The sequence below is a fragment of the Papaver somniferum genome, chromosome 5 (genome assembly GCF_003573695.1).
Source record: "Papaver somniferum cultivar HN1 chromosome 5, ASM357369v1, whole genome shotgun sequence".
NCBI lineage: Eukaryota > Viridiplantae > Streptophyta > Magnoliopsida > Ranunculales > Papaveraceae > Papaver > Papaver somniferum.
Window position 1 is genome coordinate 128,582,559 of NC_039362.1, and position 10,005 is coordinate 128,592,563.

The window sequence follows — 10,005 nt, forward strand, 5'->3', positions numbered from 1 at the left end:
GTTCGTCCTTCACAAGATGACTTACATCTTGTTTGTTTACAGCTGACTCATCTGAGTCGTCTGGATCTGAGTCGTATGGATCTGAGTGAAATCACCTGACTGATCTGGATCTGACCCAGTAAGGTCCTGACTCAGAAAATGTGTTTGTTTTGTGAGTCAGACCTGACTCAACTGACTGAAATTTATGGGACAGAAAATACCCTTGTACACATTTTAGGCCGTAAGCATTTACCACTACCAACTTGTTCAATAGACTCTCAACCATCTTTCTTTTTCACGTAATCAAACATATCAGACATCATAAAATAATAAATTCCAAAAGAACATTTCAAGTTAAAAATCCTAAAAGCATAAAAAAAACTTGTTATCCTCCAAAAAGTTGTAAGTAGGTACTCCAGGTTCTTTGGTGCTGAGCACTTTCGATTCCTGCCTGAAATGTCGTAGTGAGAACCATGCATGGCATGGACAGAACAAACCATCAAAATCCCCAGGCATTAGGCAAAGGGATGCAACCAAGATGGATATAGACACCAACAACAATAAGCCATTCTGGGTTCTTGACTTTAACTGCATTGTCCTTTGGATCACGTAGGGTGCCCTGGTCGGCAGTGTTGGCAAGTTTTATATCATCCTCATGCGGCGTTTGATGAAATCTGCTTTCCCACGCCACTTGACAGTCACAGTAGAGTCGGGCTCAATGCCTGACAGGTCAACTTTGAGAGAGGCCAGGGCCAAGACATCCATGCATACATGCTCAAAACAAACTTGAGGACCAGCAGACGAATCAGGGAAGACGAACCAGGGCCAAGAAATCCTTACTCACTGACATGCTCACTATAAAATATCCGAAGAGTTGTTGGGGTTTCTTCCTCCATCCCAATGTTAGATATTTGTTGGGGAATAGAATCCAAAGCAAACCGTGGCACAATTAAAAAACCCATCAAATGAAACGAAAACTTGGGATAATGCTATAATCTTAATCATTTATATATGTAACTGTATTGATAGTGTATATCTAACGATAACCACAGGAAAACAAATACGAGACGTGGGTAATTTGAACGGAGATCGTGCGTACAGATTTTATACATTTGCGAACTAACAAATTAAATTATCACTAAGCATATGCCTCCAGTCAAGTACGCACAAATTAACAGGATGTGTAGAGAAACCATTTTATAGATAATATGAAATAAATTATGCATGCGGTCCTCGCTTGTATCATTTTATGAAAAATTGACAAAACAACACCATGAATACCCAGAATTTGAAATGTTTAGCTATAAAATGTTAGACAAAACAAGTGATTGCAATAGCTTATATCGGGGTTCTCAATAACTGCATATGTTATGGTAATGAGATTCACAGAACATCAAAATTATATGGTTTCAACTATGCTTACCTAACATATACTACATAATTTGTTTAGCTTACATATAACAAGCACAATTGTTTCTCTTCATAATCAAACATTTGCCATTTCACTAAACGGTAGATGGAGCAATAGAGATACATGAGAAGGAAACTGGAAACAGTCAGGTGAGTGAGAGAGGTGGTCCAATTTCCCCTCATTGTTACAGCTTGGGTTTATTATGGTTTGGCGGGTTTATAATCTGGGAGCAGACAATAGAACCTTTCTTAGTTAGCACAAGAAATGTAACCAGTACACACAACAGGAAAGATACATATGTAGCCAGGCCATGGTTTAATCAAAAAAAGGAACAGAGAGAAAGACCAGGGCACAACAATAATGTTTTTTTGTTCTCTTTATAGAAAGAAAAGTGACATTGGAATACTATTTGGAGACATCTTAGGTATACTGACTAGATAACTTAGCAACATTCACATAACATGACACAAGAATCTGATCAAATATACTTCTCTTCTTGGCATTTTCACAAACACCATCTAAAAGCTAAAAAAACATCCATCAAATACTCAACCAACAAAGCCAACCATCCAAGAAGAAAAAAATAATCAAGTAGAGTATGAGCATAGGAAACCCCTGGCTCTAAATGAAAACAACATGGGATGAAATTGTTATACCTTCACGAAATTTTAATCTTCTTCTCTCTTACTTTAGAACATAAATTAAGAACTCAAATTAGAACATAAATAAAAACCCATGTTCCAAATCACACAAAACCCATAAGAAAATGAAAGAAAATTCATGGATGAAGAATTAGTAGATTTGCAAATCATACCTGAAGATTATGATTCTTCTAAAAGAACATTAGGTGATTTAAAAGAGATGGAGAGATAAGTTGAGAGTGACGATGAAGATAGAAATTAGTAGATTTGTTGAGAGAAATCAGTTGAGAAGAAATATAGGTTTTGGTTCCTCGTCTCCCATCTCTGCTCTCGACGGAACAAACGAAGGAAATGAAAAAGAAATTTTTTGATATAAAGCGTTGAGGGCATTTTGGTCGATTCTAGCGAGTCAGGGGTTTGATCCATCGGCTCAGGGGCTAATCCATGACTGACTCAGTAGGACCCGAGTCAGGAGTTACTTCTGACTCAGATGCCGAGTCAGGAGTTACTAATTATTCAAACCAAACAGTCTGACTGCTGACTCGGCGTGAGTCAGGAGTTGACTCAGACCCAGACACCGAGTCAGCTGCAAACAAACAAAGTGTTAGTTTAGTTACTACAGGTACGGTACCATTTCTCTTCTTTTACCATACACGACGATCTTTTTTATCCCTATGTCTACAACTTAAATCTTTATGGATTCCAAATCCTTAATATCAGTTAAAGGAGATACATTATGTTCATTTTTAGGGAGGTAGGGATGAAATGCCATTGACTTACAAGGAGGCCGAAGACCCGGGATACGTGAACAACTAAACAATAACATGAACAAAATTAATAGCAAAACATGATTATAGATAAAATATTATAGTTTATAGAAGCAAAATGGAGGGAAAGAGTATTTGAAAATGGAACTTTTTTTTGGTGAAAATGGAGGATGATTGTGAAGAGAGAATTGCTGTTAAGAGGTTGAAAATTTGATTTTTTTTTCTTTGAATCCACCATTTATAGAGTTGAAATAGCTCGGTTCCGGCATGGACGTGGTATGAATACAATGCCAGAAGCAGCCATACCGGCATGGTATTTATACCACGTCCATGCCGGCACCGAGCTTATCCCCCATTTTGAAATTCAAGCCGTCATAGTATTCAACCAAAAAACTATGCCGGTATTATGATGGTACGCTATTCCGTTTTGAATTTTTTTTTTCTGGTTTTAACCAGTCTTCCGGCACAGTTAATTAATTTTCGAGCATGCCGGTACTGCTACCGGCATAGTATGTTGCTTAAATTTCTCTGCCGGCACATGATGTAAAGTATCCAGGAAACTTAAAAAAAAATTCACCTGACTACCGGCATTGATAGATTTCTATCGAGCATGCCGGCATTTAGTTACGGCATTGAATATTAGTTACCAAGCATGCCGGCACCGTTTTCTGGCATGGTATTTATCAATTCCGTCATGGTCTTCATAACTTCCGGTGATGTAAAAAAATAATATTTCCGACATGGTCTTCATCACTACCGGTATGGTCTTCATCACTTCCGGCATTTTCTTCATCACTACCAGCATGGTCTTCATCACTTCTGGCATTGTCTTCGTCACTACCGGCATGGTCTTCATCACTTCCGGCATGTCTTCATCACTAACGGCATGGTCTTCATCACTTCCGGCATGGTCTTCATCACTTCTGAATGTAAAAAAAGAAGAAATCGTTTTCAAAGTGAGGAGCCGACAGAAAAGGAGAAGAGAATTTGAAAGGGTGTGGAGAAATTTAGAATGGGGAATATTTGGGTTTCAAAACCCTAACCTCAAAGAGATTAATAAGAAGTGAAGATGAAAATGGGGGATATGATTTTGTTTTTTGATTTTAAATTTTTAGATTTTTATTTTGAGGGAAGGGTATTTTAGTATTTTCCCCCCAAGAAAACACCCCTTAGCAAACACTATTAGTTGGGGGAAGTAATTTATATCCCCCAATCGCGCGTTCATTAAAAGGTATGCTCAAAAAAAAAAAAATCAAAATGGTGTTGTCCCAAAAACAGGGACGGGCTATAGCCTAGGTTAGCCCGTTGCTATGCCCGTCCCATATTATTAACAGTTGTGCTAAAACATTAACATTTATACTTAGGCATAATCTTATGCATATGCCAAACACTTATTTTTGGCATATATGCACCCACTATGGGTATGCCAAACTGCCAAACTCATATGCCTATATGCCAGGAATAACATATAGGCATACACGACAGAGTTTCCAACGAGTGATAGAGTTTCCATCGCTCGATGGTCAAGTCAGTGCTCGTTGGTCATTAAAGCGCCAGCGCTAGTCAAGCTATCGTTCGTCTCTCTGATCATCGCTTATCATACCTTCATCCAACGGCTACTATTTCCCCCCTATAAATACCTAATTTCAATCTCATTTTAACTCACACCAGAATTTCTAAATCTCTCTAGAATTTCTCAATCTTCTTCTTCAAATCTAAAACAATCAACCCTTCTTTACAATTCTTTATTTCTTGTAATGTGGATTCACAATCTCAAAGTCAAGACAAAGGCAAAGCTAGAAAAAACAAAGTCCGTGGTGCAAAATACAACATGATAGAGGACGAATGCATTTGTCGTAATTATGTTTATTTTACCCAAGATTGTATCGATGGTGCACAACAACATGGTAACACCATGTGGGAAAATATATTTCATAAATATGAAGAACAAACTATGAACATCAATTCTCGTGATGCAAAAGGATTGGCAAAACACTTCATTGTAATCAACAGGGAAGTAGCCGCTTATGTTGCATTGATAATGCAAGCCAAGAGAGCGGGCAAGGAGAGTGGTCAGGTGGACGTTGATTTTGAAAGACAGGTTCGTACAGATTGGCAGCGAAAACATGGCAAACAGTTCGCTTTCGAAAGTTGTTATCATATTTTGAAGGTGTTGAACAAATATAATCCAGATTTCTTATTAACTAATCAACAAGTACCTGAAAGGTCACCATATAATTCTTCTCCCTCAACACCAAATTCTTCACCATTTTCACCAGGTCCATCAAATTCTTCACCAGATACCGCAAGAAACCCAAAAGGTAACTTAGTTTCTAATAATTTTGATGATGGTAAGAGAAAACTGCCAGTGAGGAACAATGCAAGACTAGCTAGAGAATTAGATCAAGAAGGAGGGAGTTCCGGTGGATTTAACATGACGGATTTTATGGAACATCAAAAGACCATCGAGAAGCAAAGAGCAGTTGATAGGAAATTTCAAAACAGGGAGAGTAAAAAAAGTTGTCTTTCTCAAGAAAAATTCGGGTTTGACTATGATAAGCATAACATTATTCAAGCTAACACTTCAATTATGAACGTCCAACAAAAACATGTGTGGCAAATTGAATTTGACATAATTCAAGCACAGATTAAACAACAAGATGGATTGACTAACAACAATGGTGATGATGATGTGATAGAAATGATGATGAATTTGATGTAGTAGTTCCTCTAAATAATTGATGTATTTAATTAAGTTTTAATTTAAAGTACTGCATTTTAATTTGATATGTTGTTGTTGCATTCTACTTAATATTAGTTTTTTTTTCTCTTCAAACGAAAGGAAAAGTGCAAATTACAAATCTGAGTCTGGCTCTTTCAAGAAATTAGTTGGCACACAGGAAACAAGTTGTGTGCCAATCCCTCTCTGAAGGGCCACCCCTATCCAATGGAAAGAAAATTTCCAACTCTAACATTGGCATCATGACTAGCCGAGAAATTACGTAATCTCTTAAGAAAGTCGATGGTCTCATCACCAAGCCCGCCGAAAGTGGTGAAAGCTAAGGTGCCAAAACCGAACCCCTGAGCATTACACTTTTCCAGATACTTCTTACGTTTGCACGAGACAACTTTGTCAATGGCTTGACCGGGGACAAAGGAACGAACCTCATTCCCTGTGAAAGGTGAAACAACTGTGACATCTAAGCAAACGTCACATCCTCTATCCCAATTTAGAACCAAAATGTATGTCGGCTTTAGACTAGTGCCATTGTCTGAGAGAAAACCAAGATCCACTTATTTCCTTGCCGGGACACCCACTCGATAACATATATCAGCAAAAGTATCGTGAATAAGGTCGTGTCTGAACTTCAGACCAAGGTCGTTTTTGCAATGCACAACATGATCTCCAAATTTGTCCATCTCGGTCGAGCAACTAGGACAAATCCCATCCTCTTAAAAAAAAGGAATCCCCAACCTATACTTGAGAATTGCACTGAAGTGTCGTGGACCAATTTTCTGACCCAAGCATTCAATGGGGACTGCCAGCAAATAGTCTTGAGCATGTTGGACCCGATTACACTGCCATAAAACCTTATCGTGCTCTGTCATTGGGAAGCTGGTAGGCACCGATTTAACCATGGTATCAAAGTAAATAGTTGCGAGGGAACTCATAGACTGGACGGGTGCAACTTCTTCTAAACCGGGTAGAGGTAAGGCGACACTACACGCTGTGTTAAAGTCATGTAAGGTAGTATTAAAACAAGAATCAACAGGGTCAATACCTGAATGTCTGAAAATGGATATCTGCAAGGAAAAAGTCTGAAGGCAGGAGGCAAGGTAGCAGTATGCGCGAGTATCATACATAGAATAGGTACCCAAACCGCCATATTTGAGGGGAAGAGTAACAATTCTATGTTGAAGCAACCCATAACCAGGGCCATCACCAGTGATTAAGCGTCGTAAAAACTGAAATAGATGAGCATCAAAAGTCTCCAATGCCGAATTCATATAACCCGTAAAAGTAGTTCTCAAAGTGAAGTACAATCTGGAGACTCCTGTACAGTTCCTAAGCAGCAACAATTCGCATTGAGGATCCTCTAACTTGCTGACCGCCTCCATCAAGCTGACAATTTTCTGAACCCTACTGTGAACCAAGTCCATGCAATAGTCTGAATTAGCGCTCACTGGACCTCCCAATAGTTTAACACCGGTAGATGGTCTACTAATGTGAGAATAAAACAACTCAAAGCTCCTATTGTCAGGAGAAGGCCAATAAAGCTCGGTTTTATCGATGTTCATGTGAAGCCCCAGCCCCACCCCTTCCTCTTGAATGATCTTAAAATCCTTATCAACCTGCAGTGTGTCACCAATGATGGTTCCATCATCTAGGTACCATGCTTGCAGCTCCAAAGAACATTTTTCCGCTATTTTCTTGACCAAGGGATGTAAGGTAAGCGCAAACAAGAGTGGACCCAACGGATCTCCCTGCTGAACCCCCTGAGCAGATGAAAGAACATTGTCCAAGTAATATAGTCGAGCCGGTTCTGCATAACAAAACTCAACCCAACGAGAGATTGAAAGGGCATTGAGACCTAACCTCTTTAAGCATAGTCGTACGGTTCACAAGGTTAAAAGCGTTTGAAAAATAAACCAACAACATGGACATGGAATTCTGTTCACCTTTAGCTTCAACCAAGCGTTTGACAGCATGTAAGATGGCTTCACTGCCCCCCGAAACACCCACCCCAAATTGATAATCAGAGAGATAAGAGTTCATGACCTTACCAATATGTGTAGCGGCAACTTTGGAAACTAATCTTCTCCAAATAGTGCCTACTGCTATAGGCCTTAGACCTCCCCATGGTTTCATAAGTGGTGTGATAGGAGCACTAGCCACGTAAACCCCTAAAGCAGGAGGGCATTTACCAGCCAACCATAAATTCACCACATCTGTAAGCACAGTGATCAGCTCGTCAGAAACTGCGGCTGCTGCACCACTTAACGAGTCGAGCAGGTGTTGCGCCCTTAGTCCATCACGGCCACAAGAAGTGCCCTTCGGAAAGCTCTTCAGTATGCCAAGCACCAACTCTTTGGAAACTACGAAAGCCTCCTGCCCAACAGGTTCGGATGGAATAAGGGGAGGAGCAACATGTGGGTGTTTGCTTCTGAGTTCCTTAAGGGTGCCAACGTTCGGTGGAGCTACCCCATTGGAAGTGAGAGTACGGATTTCCGCAGTATACAGCCCGTTCCTCAGGTTCGTTGCGACACAATCTCAGGTTCGTTGCTTCCTGGTTATCTTGAATTTTCTTCTTCCTATTACGCATAAGCCTCTGAAAAGCATCATCCTCTTCAAGGACCTTATTGATTAGCATTACACATCCATTAGGTTCATACCACTGTGATAATGATATGTTAATAGCTTCAATTTGATGCTTCTTCCTAACGTTAGCTTTCTCCTCAGCTCCATCTGCAGGCAGATAGGTATTGAGAGTACAAATTGGAAAAAGTAACAAACGGATCCAAGAAGAGAGGTCGCCAGGGTTCATAACGGCTTTCTGCAACATCGTTTGAAAGTTCTGGCGAAGTGCAGTTTGCACTTGTCTGGGATGCTGGATACCGTACGGATTTGTCACTGTATAACTGAATCCAGAAGTTCTAGGCTAAGTATTGGAAGTGCGCATTCTGAAGAACTATAATCAGCAATGACAGAAGCCCTAGTCTTTGGAATACAGAGGCCATGAATAAGAAAGTCAGCTCCAGCACCATTATCCGGTGCCTTCGTTATATCCCCTGAATGCAATCTACAAGATCTACTCCATGCATGTAGATACATACACTTAGCGCACAACCACATTCGCAGTTGTGAAAGAACGGCCTCCCATTTGCACAGAACTTCAGCGCTTGTGTTGATTTCTTTCACGACACAGGTCCTTACCCACCTTATAAAAGTGTGTGTTGCCTAGATGAGTGATTAATCCAGGTTTTCTATATCCCTTCTTCTTGTTGCAACCATCAAAACCATGAAAAGGACATATGATATCACACTGTGTAACACTCTGTGAATCGCTCCCCTTGGTAGAGATCTGGCTAGAAGAAGCAATACTCGGTCTAGGCATGGCAGAAACCCTAAGTCGTGATAGGCTGTCAAAAGATACTGCAGAAGATGAATAGGGTATCAATCGAAAGCTAGAAAAAGGGAGACCATGAAGGAAGGAGAAGCAAGAAGTAGAGATTGTGGAGAACAGGATTAAACAAGAGAAATCCGTAATCCCCCAAAAGCTCAATCAAATCGCCTTCATTCCCCCCGGAAAAAACGGTCCCCCTATCAAAATATTTCAGGAAATGTTAATTAAATAAAAATATATTAACTTAAATGAAAAGTTGATTAATTTGAAATGTTAATTCCATTAACTTAAATAAGTCTATTGCTCACTAAATAAAAATACATAACTTAAATTAAACTAAAATAAATTAATTAAATAAAAATAAATTAGTTAAATAAAAATACAAAACTTAAATTAAATTAAAATACGTAACTAATTTTCTTCCATGCTCTTCCCAAAAATTCAACCTCAGATCTTCTCGTAAACTGTCATTCAAATTTTGTTTCTGAATGTAATTAGTCATTTGAGCATAATTCCTTGCAGTGACGTCTCTTTGTGGTCGAATCTCCGGCTTCAAATCTTCATAGTTAGTCCACTCTGGATCACGACGGGTTTCCTGAATTACCATGTTATGAAGAATTATGCAAGTGAGCATAGTTTTTTGCATTTCATGGGGAATCAACCCACGATATGGGCTACAAAGGATAGTGAACTTCCTCCTTAAAATTCCAAAAGCGCGTTCCACATCCTTCCTCGCTGCCATTTGGGCATCATTAAAATACCGGTATGAACGGCCCAATACACCAGCAGGAGGCTGACGGTAGCATTGAACCAAGGTGGGCCATTTTGGGTAGATACCATCCGCAAGATAATAGCTATGAGTGCACTAGTGGTCGTTAATCATGAAACGGACTTGGGGACAAATTACATGATTCAAATATTCAAACTGAGGCGACTTGTGCAAAACATTGATATCATTTTGTGAACCCGGAAGACCAAAAAAAGTGTGCCATATCCAACAATCATAAGAAGCAGCAGATTCAAGGATAACTATTGGTTTTGGATAATGACCCTTATATTGACCGACCCAATAAACAGGCATC

The 10,005-nt window shown here is 39.5% G+C and overlaps 1 pseudogene; it reads right to left on the reverse strand.

Moving 5' to 3' along the window:
* Positions 1–342: 342 nt before the first annotated feature.
* Positions 343–1,409, reverse strand: LOC113279587 (annotated as a pseudogene).
* Between the last annotated feature and the right edge of the window lie 8,596 nt (positions 1,410–10,005).